Source organism: Hyalella azteca, unplaced genomic scaffold, assembly GCF_000764305.2.
Source record: "Hyalella azteca isolate HAZT.00-mixed unplaced genomic scaffold, Hazt_2.0.2 contig11952, whole genome shotgun sequence".
Taxonomy (NCBI): Eukaryota; Metazoa; Arthropoda; class Malacostraca; order Amphipoda; family Hyalellidae; genus Hyalella; species Hyalella azteca.
Genome location: NW_025941926.1, coordinates 29707 through 46943, shown reverse-complemented (window position 1 = coordinate 46943; position 17237 = coordinate 29707).

The window sequence follows — 17237 nt, the reverse complement described above, 5'->3', positions numbered from 1 at the left end:
TCTAGTAACGTAACAAACTCAATAGAGTTATACTAGCATCTAAAACGTATAGTTTAGCACACTTATAAAAAACAAATCGAAGAAAAAATCATCCAACCATCAACGGAACGAATTGTGAATAAATTGCTTCATTATTTACAAGGTCAAGTTTAGTTACGATCTAAAAAAGTTATTCGATAAATGGTGCTGCATGAGTGCTGGAAAATTTGTCATATATTTTCGTTTCATAGGTGTATGAGCAGCGCTTGTTGATATTCTCACCAAAGATTGCCATGATTAAGCCTCACCAAAGATTGCCATGATTGTCTCTCACCAAAGATTGCCATGATTAAGCCTCACCAAAGATTGCCATGATTGTGTCTCACCAAAGATTGTCATGATTGTCTCTCACCAAAGATTGCCATGTTTTTGTCTCACCAAATATGCAAAAAATAAAACAGCAAAAAGAAAACATGTCAAGACAACGTAATGATTATGCAAAATGATCTTACTAAAACTTTGCGCAAGCACGATTTTAGCACATGTCACTGAAAGTTCTATCAAACGCTTATGGCTACATCGATCTGCCTGAATTTTGGTGGAGAGATGGAGAAAAACATAGGAAACAAATCCTGACCTTCCTAATTTTTTTAACTCTATTACATTCCGAGTTACAGCCATTCAAAGTTGAATATCGTTTTTTTGGGACACCCTGTATATTAAAAAATTAATTATTTAAATTAAATTAAAATTATTAAAATAATTCAGGAGTATTACGTTATTTTTTCAGCACTCTCCATGTGATAGCAGGTCAAGTAAATAGTTTCTGGAACGTATTCATAATTCAGGCGTTGAAATTTCACAATTTCGAAGTTTGAAATAACTAAGGTGGTATTGTGGATAAATACAGAACGCCCGATGTGCGATCGGAATGACAATTTTCGCGATTTTTTTGTAAGGTTCTCAGAAGTACAAATCAATAACACAATTCAAGTAGGTACTCCGCCCGATTCATTACGCTTTCACTCTACTTCGTCCTAATTGCGATGCACTTGATGTTCTCAGGTGGTTCCTCCTGACTCAGTTTGACCAGGTAAAAGGGCGTATCACTGCTCCGTGCAGTAAGTGTGTAACTATTTGGACAATATGACATGTAACCCATTGATTTTTCAGAGTCTACAAACTTTTGGTGGACGTCACCAATAACAAACTTTGAGCGCGCGATTGTCATGTAACACTTTGCCCCCACTTGACGCTTCCTCATACTCAACCGTCTCAGTATGAGATCAGCTGCCATCTGGTGTGTGGTAGATAGCTCTCGCTGTTGTGTGTTCTGTGAAACAACCGCCTCATCCAGGAAGCTTAAGTTGTCGTATTATTTCCTGAGCTGTATAGGTCAGTTTTGATATCAATGATTCAGACGAGGTTAGTCTTAAAAAGCGAGGTTATTCAAATGTACTTCTGAAAGTAGTTAGCGAGTGAATGTGCAGTTATCAGCTGATGAGCTTCGCAGAGGCATAGTCAATCTAGTCTACTCAATCAAGACGTGATTTCAACCATTTCCATCACCGACGATTTCATTTGCGTGAGTCTGCATTGGAAAATGTAAGTGAAAACGTTAACTTAATATGCATTTGTGCTTAGATGGGTAATAAATGCTAACTCTTTGATTTTAAGCACTGTTAGTCTGTTAGACCATCGCTCGTTGTTGCACTACCAGCGACTGTTCGTCGGCTGATGACTAGCGATGAGGGCTCACCAACACCTAACCTGTCATGACTGTCAATCATTGGCACAAAATGTATCGAGATGTGTTAAGGATACTTTCAATCGTAATTTTTAATGTGGTCGTGCTCAAGATGTTGTATATTACCTGCATCTTTAAGCTATATTTTAGTTGAATGATGTACATTACCTACTAGCTGGTAAAACCAGAATTGCGTTGGTTTTGTCGTGGATTTATCCGAAATTTGTTCTGAGATTATCTCGATATTTTTACAGAATTTACCTGATGTACAAACTTTCATAGCGATTTATATTAGTGTCTTACAGTCACAAGTACTCTTATTGCCCATCCATTCAACCTGCAATTTATCATTCCAAATTCTGTCATTCAAATTTCCATTAATAATCATAAGACACATTATGCTAATGAAAGATATGGGGCCGTTCAAAGCGCTTTTTAACACAAACTTCAATTTGATCCCGTTGTGGAGTGGTAACAAATCTATTTAACCAATAATTACGAACTCAAATTTAAATATAGAAATAAAATTTTAATTTCATTCCTCTCCTTCCACGTTGGCAATTTCATCCTATTCTGCCATTATGAAAACCATTCCAGGTCAAGATAACATATACCGACACGATAAGTTTCGCTGATAGTATGCGCTAGAAAAGTACCGATATATTTACAACTACAGGCTTGAAAAACACAAACTTATGCAAAAATCTAATGAAATAGCGAGAAATTTTACATATCCACTTCCTTGTTGAGGCGCACGTTGCTCAGGAACAAAGCCGTCAAAGCGGAACTGAATGTGAGTATTTCGCTGAGCTGCGTTGCAGCGCCTGTAGCACATGTATAATTTTCTTTTCATGCAGGTTTCATTAAAGACCAGAGAATTGGTTTTATTGGCAATTTTCTTAATAGTTTTTTCAAGATATCGAACAATATTTTTCGTTTGCACAGCAGCACAGGTATATCGAAAAATATTTTTCACGCGACATTGTATGCGCCTGCGACTTGCGTGAGCAGCAAATGCTTGATATAACAAAGATTTTATTTTCTAAACTATTAAATGTCAAAGAAAAAGCTCTGTACTTATTTCTACATTCCGCTGACTGATGCTGGTTGAACACTATAATGTTTTGTGTTTCTCACACGCGCAGTTTGAACGGAATTCGTGTGTGGCATCTAAAAAGAAAGTATAATGAAAAAATATAACTCAGTACTACCTACTCACTGCAGTGAGTGACAGAGAGCGCATTTTCTCGTCGACGAAAACGTGAAGTCACGGACGGACAGACAGATGGACAGACAGACACGGACAGACGGACATGACGAGCACAATAGTGAATTTTTCTCATAAATGAGAAAATGCGCTAAAAATAAAGAAAAGACGGGTGGTAGGAACTGCGTACATCTGGGAAGCACAGAACCTGTTCAGGCTCATGACGCACCGTAGTATCTGCACATTCTTTGTGCGACCCTCACCCAGACAGTGCGCAGTACGTTAGTAACAGAGCTGCACGTATAGTCACTTGATGAGTAATGTCAACTAAGCTGTATATGTGCAGTCAGTGAGTAACATTAGCATAGTCTGCGCAGTCGTAGATTAACCGCAACAGAGTCTCCACAGTCGTAGAGTAACATCAACGGAGTCTGCACAGTCGTAGAGTAACATCAACAGAGTCTGCACAGTCGTTGAGTAACATCAACAGAGTCTGCACAGTCGTAGAGTAACATCAACAGAGTCTGCACAGTCGTTGAGTAACATCAACAGAGTCTGCACAGTCGTTGAGTAACTTCAACGGAGTCTGCACAGTCGTTGAGTAACATCAAGAGTCTGCACAGTCGTAGAGTAACATCAACAGAGTCTGCACAGTCGTTGAATAACATCAAGAGTCTGCACAGTCGTAGAGTAACATCAACAGAGTCTGCACAGTCGTTGAGTAACTTCAACGGAGTCTGCACAGTCGTAGAGTAACATAACGGAGTCTGCACAGTGTAGTGTAGTACAACGAGAGTAAAATTTGTTGCTGGAGAGCGTATAGGTTGGCAGTATGCGTCACGCAAGAGCAAGGATACATTGAAACAAGGACAGATTGTGATTAAGACGAAATGAGATCATGACGTATTAAGAATAATTTAAGATCAAAATAGATTAAGATCGATGTAGACTAAGAAAATGGCAGATAAAAATTAAGGCATATCAAGGTCGAGGTACATAAAAATCGATGTATACTTCGATGAAGGTGGAAACTGATTAATCAAAAGTAATGAACTGCTACCAACGTTAATTTCAAATACCGAGAGCATCATTGACAGGTGTTCGGCTCTATATCGTTGCTCGGCTATGCCTAGAATAGCCAAGCCCCAGCTGACTGTTCTGCATAATTTCCATCGGTATAGCTGTCACCGCCTACAGTCGTACTGCGGAAACATTTTTGAATAAATGTTAGAATAAAAATGATTCATATTAATAACAATAAAGGTTAGCCCGGTTTGTTTGAGGTTGGTAATTCCTGAACTGCTTTAAATTAATATTAAATAATAACCGGTTGAACCGGCGTTGCTGCAAATAATGCAGGTTTAATATGCACATTTTGTGAGAAAATTCGCATGCGATAGCTACAGTGCTTAAGTCAGATGTCTTTATAAAATGACACTTGTGGAGGATAGAATAGTCTTTATAAAATGACACTTGTGGAGGATAGAATAGTCTTTATAATATGACACTTGTGGAGGATAGAATAGTCTTTATAATATGACACTTGTGGAGGATAGTCTCAGAGGATAGAAAGAGACTCGATGCAAAACCGTGATAAGAATTGCCAATTAATCGTTAAGTGACGGTAATTGACTTCATTTATTCGCAAATCTGATCAGATGAGAATCTATACACGCTCTTTCAGTGAGCCTCACTGAGCACCTGTGTGGAATAGATCGTCTCTTGCTCACCAGCATTTTCAGTTCTTTACAGTTCTTTTGGAAAAGTTTTCCAGTATTATACATTATTGATTTACAAATAAATTCTATGTCTTCGTTGAAGACTAGATAAAGCTATGGAAAAATATATGTTCAGCCTGGAAATGCCTAGCACCATATCGAAGCCGGTGGAAGTCTTGTAGCTATTTCAAACTATCGTCAGTCATGAAAAGATCCGGTCAAATGACACGATTTTAGATCTTCTGTGAACAAGGCACGAAAAGTAAAAGAATTGGCGACAGGCCACATCAGGCCTATTCTTCAGCGCCGACATCGCTATGTTATGTTATGTAAAAAATAGGCAAATACTTTAGAGAGAATACATATAGCATAGAAAATACCTTTACGATAAAATGACATAGGTTAGAACTCCGCTAGCCCCAATCTATTACTTACCTGGATATTGCCTGGATCTAGAGTTTATTTTTTAGTTTTTTAATCAAGATGCAATGCAAACAGTCTAGTGTGAACGGAGTCCAGAGCTGGCAGCAGTATTCAAGGATAGGTATTACAAGGGCTCTGAAGAGTGTGATCATCGGTTCCGCTTCTCTCGTTCTGAACGTCCGCCAGATCCACTCCATCTGTCGTCTACCTTTTGCGGTTATTGTCGGTATGTGATCACCAAAATTGACCTGATTGTTGTAGCGAGAGTTCAAAATCTCTACGGAATCGCCGACGCTGAACGAGAAAGTGATTGGTTTACTTTTTCCCTATTATCGTCTATTTAATTGATTTCTTGGTGCTGCTCTATTGGAATATTCGGTGTTCAAGTGAATATTAAACCAGGCTCATCATCGGAGTTCATATCACACGCTGGGAACTCGTAAAGGCAATTGCGTTTGCAGCGCTTCTTATGCCTCGACTGTTTATGTGTGTTGTACAGGGCATTAGGGGTAGGGTGCATGTAATGTGTAGTCCAAGAGAGTAATATTTGTTGCTGGAGAGCGTCTAGGTTTGCAGTACGCGTCACGCAAGAGCGAGGATATATTGAAAATAGGACAGATTACGATTAAGAACAAGCGAGATCATGCCGTATTTATATCAAGATAGATTGAGACTGATGTAAATTAAGAACATGGCAAATAAAGGTTAAGGTATATCAAGGTCGAGGTACATAAAATCGAAATATATTTCGATCAAGGCGGAGACTGATTAACCAAAAATAATGAATTGCTACCAACGTTCATTTCAATAAGCGAGAGCATCATTGACAGGTGTTCGGCTCGATATCGTTGCTCGGATATGCCTAGAATAGCCAAGTCCCCTAACTGACTGTTCTGCATAATATTCATCGGGTATAGCTGTCGCCGCCTACACTCAGCGAGAAAAATTGTTGAATAATTATTAAAATAAAAACGATTCCTATTAATAACAATAAAAGCCAGCACGGGTTGCAAGAGGTTGGTAATTCCTGAACTGCTCTAAACTAATATTCAATATGATGTGCACGTCAATGAAAAAAGTAACTCAGGCGGTTCAACCAGCGTTTCTGCAAATAATGCAGGTTTAATATATACATTTTGTGAAAAAATTCGCATGCGATCGCAACAGTGCCTAACTAAGAAGTCTTCATTAAAATGACACTTGTGGAGCCAGATCTCAGAGAATAGAAAGAGACTCGATGCAAAACCGTGATAAAAATTGTCAATTAATCTTTTAGTGACGGTAAATGACTTCATTTATTCCCAAATCTGATCGCAGATGAGAATCTAAACGTGCTCTTTCAGTGAACCTTACAGAGCACCTGCGTGGAATAGATCGTCTCTTGCTCACCAGCATTTGCAGCTATTACGGTCTCGTGCTGTACTTCTGGAAAAGTTGATCCATCATTATTCAGTTATTGATTTGCAAATAAATTCGATGTCTGCGTTAAAAAAAAATAAGCAAATACTTTGGAGAGAGAACAATACATAGCGTAGAATGCCTTTACCATAAAATGACATAGGCTAGAACTCCGCTAGCCCCAATCTATTACTTACCTGGATATTGCCTGGATCTAGAGTTTATTTTTTAGTTTTTTAATCAAGATGCAATGCAAACAGAAAATGTTGGAGCTATAAGAATAAAAATGATTCAATACTAAATTTTTAGTAATTTTCTTTTATATAATCAAACGAAGCACGACGCGACTAGCTCATGGCGAGGATTCTAACTGCATTGGATGATTTAAGTAAATACTCTGTTATAGGACATTTATTTTCAGTCATTTTGGTTATTGTGACTTCTATTAACTGCAAATAATACATTTCTTGCAATTTTTTTTTTAAACTCGATGAAGAAGGGTCGAAACATAGTTCAGCTCATATTTTTTGCTTAACAATCGTTTCTCCAAAGTTTGCTGATTTAAGTAAATAACCTAGGTTATTTAGCACTCAATTGTGTGCCATATTTCGCATTCGAACCTGTCACAATATGTGTTTGACAAGCACTTTCAAATTAAGTAAAAAACCGGCAAGGAATGTTGTAGGACGCGAGCGCCAAATTCAATTGTCTGCTCTTTAAAAAATGCGGTGTTTTTAAAAACTATCAGTACGCAACTGAAAGCTCAATTAATGCACCGACATTACTTATGTTTTATTCAAAGTGTTCGTATTAATGATGGCGTGTTACGATCTCTGCATAATTCGCGATCTCTGCATAACTCTTCTCCACTGAATAAGTTACGGTGAGCGTGATAACGTTCTAGCATGCGCGCCTCAGTAACGGGATCGCTGTCTACGAACGAGCGACAGGATAAGGCAGAAGACAGACGGGCGTCAGCGACTTTCACTGCAAGGATCACTGCTCACTGCAGGTTGTTGTACACCAGAGTGCACTTCACTGCTTACACTGAAATGCATGAAAAAGGTGCACTGCATACAGTGTTTAGAAAAAGTGAGCAGGTGCACAGCACAAGTGCAGTTGTGGTTAATTAATATTACACTGTAAAGACAGTTTATTACAGCCAGTAAGCGAATGACTGTCAGTTGTCTACACGAATAAATTATTTTGTAATTAATATAAAGGCTGAAAAGTTTTCGACAACCCGAATTTGCAACCAACTTGTTTCAGATTTTTTAGCTGTTCCTTTAGACTGCCAATTATATGCTAACGCAATTCTCTATCAGCTGTTAACCGGCTACATATTCACCATTGATAATTTTTAAAAAAATTTCACAGCAGCCTAATAATATTTTAGCAGTGCGGGAGGAGGAAGCTTCAGCGCCCCATAAAATTTCAAGGCCAAGACCGATCCATGCGTGCGGTGATATAGCCAGCCACTCACTGCCCCCATGTCTGCACGTATCACACACGTAGCATTGATTTCTGTAATTCTGCTGTCTATTAAGTTCACTCGTGGGCGTGAGATGTTGATAGGTTATTCCGTGATGTTTGCACTTTGAAACAATCTACTTACCGGTACCACAGATTATATATACAACTTCGCTTATAAGTTCTTGAAAATATGAATTTATTAATTACAGATTTTCGGTTCGGATGACGAAACGAGTCCAGTTCGTTTGGACAGTCTATTCCCGAGAGGCAAGAAATAAATGAGCTTACTTTAAAAAATTATTTTCCTTTACTTATAAGAAAGAAACTGCCGTTACATGGAAAGAGTGAACTACCGTTACGTGAAAGCAATATACTTACGTTGCGTGAAGGAAATAAATTTGCGTTATTTGGATGCAATGAATTTCAGTTTCTTGAGTTGGAAGTAATAAACTAAATTCCGTTACTTTCAAGCAGTGAACTTCCGTTACTTGCAAGCAATGAACTCCCGTTACTTGCTAGCAATGAACTTCCGTTACTTGCAAGCAATGAACTTCCGTTACTTGCAAGCAATGAACTTCCGTTACTTTCAAGCAATGAACTTCCGTTACTTTTTGCAAGCAATGAACTTCCGTTACTTGCAAGCAATGAACTTCCGTTACTTGCAAGCAATGAACTTCCGTTACTTGCAAGCAATGAACTTCCGTTATTTACAAGCCATGAACTTCAGTTTTCTTGACTCACCAATAATTTTTTCTACCTCAAAGTTCGCCCGTTTAGGACCGTACGCTTGCACCTCTGCGGGCGCTCGTCGAACATCACGACCCGATGCGATGCACTTCCTCGTCATTGATGCTACGGCTGACACCAATTTTTGTACGCCCAACGCCAAGTTTTTGTGCTCGACCTCCCCTCACAGTAACCCTGTAGATAAATTGCAGCAAATTCAAGGGACGGCCGTACGCTGGCCGGCCATAATCCGCCCCTGATTCTGACGAAGAGTGTGTCGCAAGATCAGGAAGCGTGCCGTGCTTCCGTCGACGTTGCGGTGCACGAGGAGGAAGAAGTTCTTAGCATGCAGCGGCCCTGTGTTGGCCTTATTAGTGCCATAGCTGTGAGCCTTGCAAGGTACACTTTGCTTGCAACTTGTGTCTTGATCGTACGTTCTACGCAGTTTGTCAGTTATGTCATGGTCGTTTCACCGTCGTAAACTCTTTCCCTTTTCGTAACTTCCATGTTGATTATAAGTTTCATGCAAAATGTAAGAATTATCTCCATATTCATTGGTCTTAATTTCCAAATGGTTGAGGTTTAGCCGTGACCGCGAGCTATATATACTTTGGTTGTAAGATCAGCCCTCTTCGGAAGGCTTTTCCTTAATCGCAAGTTTTTCGTAGTCTGTTCGTTATATTTTAATCGTAAGTTAAATTGTAATTTCCATGTTTCCTCTTGCTCGGCGTTCATCTATATCAGTGTTTCCCAAACTTTTTCAGGCTGCCGCCCCCTTTGGCTCCCTAGTGAATTTCTAGCGCCCCTCACAGACACATTTAAAAAAATGCGCCTCTTTCTTGAAATTTAGTACCACTCTGCAATTTTAAAAGATATAGCTTAAACACAAATGTGCATTTCACGAATAGAACCCCATTTAGTGAACCAATATGCTTTTCAGCTGTTTTAACAGTTTCAGCACTACAATCCTAGACGTCTCGGGCAAATTTACGGCCGGACTCGTGGCCGGTCTCACGACCAATCTCCAAATTCAATTATCAAGTAATATCTCTCAAACTAATGAACGCAGCTCAATGAAAATTGGAACACGTATGAGAAAATGCGCTAAAAACTCGTAAACGAAGGCACATTCGAAAAAAATTTTCCGAGCTAAACATTACCGTCCGGTAGTTAGGACTGTAAATTCAAAATTTCGTTCGAATCCGTTCGGTAGTTTGGAAGAAATTCCTGGATCCCTGTGAATTTCGGCCCGTATTGCTATATAACTATGGCAAAAACAAATGAAGGCAAAATTCAAAAAGTTTTCAGGAGCTAAACATTAACGTTAGGTCCTAATGAATACGTGTACCAAGTTTCATCTAGTTAATCAAGTTCATTAGTTAGAGAGATATTCCTTAATTGATCATTGAATTTGGAAATTGGCTGTGAGATCGGCCGCGAGTCCGGCCGTTAATTTGTCCGAGACGTACACCCAGGAGAGGTTAAAAAGACAAATCTTAGTGAAAAAAACCATCGCTGGGAGTCATGTGCTGCACGTGTTGTGTACAAATAGTCAAACAAACGTTCGAACTTCTGTCTTCGACTTGCCGCCCCCCTATCGCCCCCCAACCGCCCTTTTCTTCCTTATCGCCCCCCAAAATCTTTCCACCGCCCCTAGGGGGGCGATATCGCCCACTTTGGGAACCACTGATCTATATCCTGCGTTTTGTCTTTGTCGCAAGTGTTATCTTTATATATATTCAGCATAGGACGACCATATATTTCTCCGTTTGCAAGTGTCAGGATTACTTTTGTCGCCGCGTTGTGATTGGACGAGGAAATGCAACGTTGTATACGTAAATATTTGGCTGCCACAAAAATATGCACGTAACATCTTGTATTTCGTGCAAGAAGGTATATGTTACTCAAGTACAGGGTTTTTGGCACCATACTAACATCAGCGCCACTCCACTCACCAGCCCATGTCACTCCACTCACTTCTCAGCATCAACCCCCATATCTCCGTTAAGCCATCACTTGAATTCCCCATACTCTCCTAACCTACCCATGCCACTCCCTCCAGCGTGCCACTCACGTCACTCCAATCATTACTTAATAGTTCCAGCGTTTATTAGGCCGTAGGCCTGTCGCTGATTCTTAACCATGCAGAATATTCACAGCTTGTTGCGATCTCGAATGCGCAACTCACTGCTCCAATTTTGCTTTGCTTAACCGCCCGGCCTCCTCGCCGATTCCGACCATAAACTGGCGCACTGAGCTGGGATCGAACCCGCGCCTCTCTGCGCCAATCATGGTACTCTGAACTTTTACCACTGCATGGGCCACCCACATGGTTGAGGTAATTACCCTAAAATATAACGTCACACTCTTCACCTGCATTTCACTCACTCACCAAGTAACTCCCCTCACTTCCCTTCGCCTTTCCTCATGTCGCGTCCCTCGCCGCCCCTCAGCGGCGCTTTGACGTCAGGCTGAGCTTCGGTCGGCCTTGGCCTCCTTACAGAGAACCAACCTCGCAGCGTCAGCCTGCATGTGATGGCACCAGCCTTCGTGTCAGCCTGTGCTGGCACCAGCCTTCGTGTCAGCTGTGCTGGCACCAGCCTTCGTGTCAGCTGTGATGGCACCAGCCTTCGTGTCAGCTGTGCTGGCACTAGCCTTCGTGTCAGCTGTGCTGGCACCAGCCTTCGTGTCAGCTGTGCTGGCACCAGCCTTCGTGTCAGCTGTGTTATGTGGGCCGATATGTAGACTTTAAATGCCGTAGCTACTGTATGTTTGACAATCTGGCCCTAATATTGCCTAGCCAAGATTCGTGTTAAACATGAATTACTACAAAGTCGTATAACAAAATATGACTCGAGCATTCTCGGAACACTCTATGATCCCGGAATTTTTGGGAACACTTTTGAGATCCTTATACTTCTAACGAAAGTGTGTTGACCAAAGCTAGTATTCCCATGGAAGTTGTTATTATATACGGTGTTTGCCTAAGTCCAAGGACCACCTTATGTTGTGTCAACTCGAAGCAATCCTACTATTGCACTCGATTGTTGTCAGTCAGTGTGTAAATATTCAATCGGAATAACAGGTTTCATTACCTTCGCTCAAGGTCTCAATATTACAGCGTGGCTTGAGCGACAGGATGACGTAATTCTTCTCAATTTTTCTTCCAATAATGATGAGTTTGTGATGGTGAGAGTACTGCCTGTTTAATTGTGATGGTGAGAGGTATGCTTGCAATTCCTTCTAAGATCGACGCAGAGTCGTCTTCCTTTTCCTTGTCTGCTGGAACAGAATATGGTGTCATAACTACTATCAAAAATAATTATCAGTGTATTTTCATTAGCTAATCACTGACGCTTTTTCAAGCTAGACCCACCAATCACTGACGAGAAATCAGCCGCTACGTGCACTTATAAGCGAGTTTTATAAGTTCATACGTTGAAAAAAAAATAAAAGTTTAAAAGTGATCTGAAACATGTTGAGAGCATGCACGTTTTCAATATCGATATGGTGAATTTGCATGGCGTTCTCCCTGCTTTTAAATTCCTTGTGAACTTGCCGTTTACGCAGACTGATAATATAAGTACGTTGAGAACCGTGTCAGGAAGAGTGGAGCTGTAACTTTGATCAAGTTAGCCAAAACTGTTACATTATGAATCGCTTGATAGTATAGCGAACCATTTGCAACATGTACAACCCGTGACGCATGTCTATCCTCAAATTTAAAGAAAAAATAAATTGTACTTTTATTACTAAACCTCGGACCTGTGGGTGTTAATTCAGCTCGGTGAAGACGACATCCACGTAGCGATTATACAAACGATGAACATACGAAATTCACAAGTAATGCGAGAGTTTCATGTCATAAATAAACGTTTTTTATAGCGTTTAGTAATGAACGTTTCTGTTCCGCGTCGTGAATCCACGGCTGACGCAATATAATTTAAGCGAAGGCACAATGACGAATCGAACAATCGTCAGTGATGTATATGAGTATATTTATAAATAATATTGGTGATTTAAAAACAATTAAAAGAATGTAAAGCTGAATTAATTTTTAAAATAAATTTCGTTGAAAATAACTCTGCGGCCTTCAACAAAACCTTGTACATTGTGTGACGTCATCACATCGGTCTCGGTGCGACCACTAGCTTCGTTCCGATGAGACTTCCATCCTTTCACTCTGACAAGACTAGGTATACAGTATATAGGTTAGCTGCATCACCGTTGCATGATGCGCCGGAAACTGTGATGCATATCGACTGTCGTCATTGTTCTTCGACCTCCGGATTTACACATACGCATTCACAGTAAAAAATTATAATGTATTATTACAAAAAACTGCGTTAGTCACGGTAGGATTTTACATGACAGGTAATTACTAAATTCATCCTATTCATTAACAATTATGTGAGCATAGAGGATTCCAAATATCGCTTTACTAATTTATCGAAAAATGTAATTAGTTTTCTCACAATTGTCGACCCCTCAGGGGGGACTTCTGACGTGTGTCTGTGCACGTCAGAAGTCCTATGGGATTTCGCGTTCCTAGGGGGATTGTTCCTGAGCGCCCCACCGCTGAGCTCGCTGTGTCTGACTGCAGGTCTCAGTTGTGGGGTTAAGTTATTATGTAGGCAGGATTCCTTACATTTCCCTTCGTCCCGTGTAAGCGTTTCCCTTCGTTCATTTCTGTTGCTTTTCACCTGCCCTCCTTCGTCTCTTTGAGATGCTAACGCTGCTTCTTTCGAGCCTGCTTCGAATGGATTCACTGGAACCTTCCTGTACCGGGGAATTTCAATCACTTGGACGCGTAATGTAAATATGTAAGTATGTACATATTTCTCGGAGCATATGTGAAATTGCTGGTATACTGAAATTAAATTATTGGCTTTCCAAAGATGTTGAATGTATTGCTCATTATCTTAATAAGGTATTTTTTCATCATAATTATACTTCTTTGTGGAGTTGAAAAATCTTCCTGTTACAATTTTTTATGCAACTTTCCAGAAACCTAGATATGAATTGTGTACTTTCAGAATTAATTAATCATATAATTAATGTGTATTATATTGAAATGTGCAACTAAAAAATTCATAGTTGTTTACCAAGCTTATGTGTGTTAATTCTACGTCTTGATAAGCCTACGTGTTGTTAACGGGCTAAAACGAGTTAAATATTGAAGGTTAGAATAACAGTTATATTTTGATCGATTTGATTCACGTTATAGTTTTTATATGAAGTTGTAAATACGGACTATCGCNTTATGTGATTTAAATAACCATAAAACAGTTTACGTTTCTCGTGTTTCTGTTATCCTCAACACGGTATTAACTGGATCAATTCTTTGATTTTTAGCTGTTGTCGAAGAGCATAAGCTTCATAAAAACTAGCAAAAAAGTTGACTTAAAGCAAAAAAGTTGCTATAAGTTGATATGTATCCATGTATGAACTATAATAACGCATAGGAGGGTGCGTAAATCTTCTGTTTGAATTAAGCTTTTTTTTTACATGGACAATGTTGCATTTACAGGCCATTAGTATCAAATTAGTTCTATTATCCTGATTATGGTTGTTAAAATGATATAAACGTTTAACTCCAATTAATTGTAAGCCCTTAGATACGATACGGCGAATACACATATTCAAGCATAATAACTGAGCGTAATAGTAGCTACTGATTATATTATCATTATTACAATAATATAATAATATTATATTATATTATTGAAGCTTAAAAAACTATCCCGTCATGCATGAACATGAAGGTATGATTTGACGGTTGGAAAATGGGGGCTTTTGCTCTGCACCTGCGTTGCGGAGTCACTCTAGTGCATCAGCTGCACTATATAAGCTTCAGCTGACAATTCTGCCAGGTGCCCTTCCATCAGCTGCACTTATAAACGCTGTTATTATATCAGCTGCACTCATTTCGGTTAGAATGCTATCAGCTGCATTCCTACCTGCGGCAATCCCATCAGCTGCACTCCCATCAGCTGCACTCCCATCAGCTGCACTCCCATCAGCTGCACTCCCATCAGCTGCACTCCCATCAGCTGCACTCCCATCAGCTGCACTCCCATCAGCTGCACTCCCATCAGCTGCACTCCCATCAGCTGCACTCCCATCAGCTGCACTCCCATCAGCTGCACTCCCATCAGCTGCACTCCCATCAGCTGCACTCCCATCAGCTGCACTCCCATCAGCTGCACTCCCATCAGCTGCACTCCCATCAGCTGCACTCCCATCAGCTGCACTCCCATCAGCTGCACTCCCATCAGCTGCACTCCCATCAGCTGCACTCCCATCAGCTGCACTCCCATCAGCTGCACTCCCATCAGCTGCACTCCCATCAGCTGCACTCCCATCAGCTGCACTCCCATCAGCTGCACTCCCATCAGCTGCACTCCCATCAGCTGCACTCCCATCAGCTGCACTCCCATCAGCTGCACTCCCATCAGCTGCACTCCCATCAGCTGCACTCCCATCAGCTGCACTCCCATCAGCTGCACTCCCATCAGCTGCACTCCCATCAGCTGCACTCCCATCAGCTGCACTCCCATCAGCTGCACTCCCATCAGCTGCACTCCCATCAGCTGCACTCCCATCAGCTGCACTCCCATCAGCTGCACTCCCATCAGCTGCACTCCCATCAGCTGCACTCCCATCAGCTGCACTCCCATCAGCTGCACTCCCACCAGCTGCACTCCCATTAGCTGCACTCCCATTAGCTGCACTCCCGTCAGCTGCACTCCCATCAGCTGCACTCCCATCAGCTGCACTCCTATCAGCTGCACTCCCATGCTGCAAGGCTCTGCCTAATTCCACAGCTCTTCTCAAGATTCCGTTTTTATATAATAAGATATTTAAGTTTCCGATGAAAAAGTTTTACCAATTATAAATATAATATAATTGATTCTAATTAAATATTAAGTAGCCATGGCAGATGCACGATGCGTACACGCAGGCGTGCCAGCGCAACGATAAACTGCAATTTTGATCTCACCGATCACCAGTGCCGAGATAATTAGAAGCTTGGTTTTAATAGACTAGAAATCGTTCGTTATGAACAATCTGCAACATTAAAAGTCAGTCTGCAACGTTAAAAGTCACAGTCTGCAACGTTACAAGTCAGTCTGCGACGTTAAAAGTCACAGTCTGCAACGTTACAAGTCACAGTCTGCAACGTTAAAAGTCACAGTCTGCAACGTTACAAGTCACAGTCTGCAACGTTAAAAGTCACAGTCTGCAACGTTACAAGTCACAGTCTGCAACGTTAAAAGTCACAGTCTGCAACGTTAAAAGTCACAGTCTGCAACGTTAAAAGTCACAGTCTGCAACGTTAAAAGTCACAGTCTGCAACGTTAAAAGTCACAGTCTGCAACGTTAAAAGTCACAGTCTGCAACGTTAAAAGTCACAGTCTGCAACGTTAAAAGTCACAGTCTGCAACGTTAAAAGTCACAGTCTGCAACGTTAAAAGTCACAGTCTGCAACGTTAAAAGTCACAGTCTGCAACGTTAAAAGTCACAGTCTGCAACGTTAAAAGTCACAGTCTGCAACGTTAAAAGTCACAGTCTGCAACGTTAAAAGTCACAGTCTGCAACGTTAAAAGTCACAGTCTGCAACGTTAAAAGTCACAGTCTGCAACGTTAAAAGTCACAGTCTGCAACGTTAAAAGTCACAGTCTGCAACGTTAAAAGTCACAGTCTGCAACGTTAAAAGTCACAGTCTGCAACGTTAAAAGTCACAGTCTGCAACGTTAAAAGTCACAGTCTGCAACGTTAAAAGTCACAGTCTGCAACGTTAAAAGTCACAGTCTGCAACGTTAAAAGTCACAGTCTGCAACGTTAAAAGTCACAGTCTGCAACGTTAAAAGTCACAGTCTGCCACGTTAAAAGTCACAGTCTGCCACGTTGAGAGTCACAGTCTGCAACGTTAAAAGTCACAGTCTGCAACGTTAAAAGTCACAGTCTGCAACGTTAAAAGTCATAGTCTGCAACGTTAAAAATCGGCACAGAACATAATTCCTTTAGCCACTGAGTAAATTTCAGAATTAGAGAAAAGCTTGACAACTTATTTATACTCACTATATTCACTCCCTTATATTCACTATATTCACTCCCTTATATTCACTATATATATTCACTCCCTGTTTCATTCGTCATGACCTTGAGCTGATCTGCGTTTTGGTAATTCAGAGATTATTTCAAAGTCGTTAGAACAGAATAAATTGTCTGATAATTATCAAATTAATTTAATTTTTGCAGTTCTCTTTTCCACAGTAGATTGATTATATATCAGTTTGTTACTGATTTTTGCTTCAAGATCTTATCTAAAAAGAATGGATAAATTTAATTTAATTCATGGATTTTTTTATTTATGGAATAAGAGAAGAAATATACCGTATAGCAGGGGAAGGAAGAAGGGAGATGTATGGAAGAGTATGTATGGAAGAGTATGTATGGAAGAGTATGTATGGAAGAGCATGTATGGAAGAGTGTGTATGGAAGAGTATGTATGGAAGAGTATGTATGGAAGAGTATGTATGGAAGAGTATGTATGGAAGAG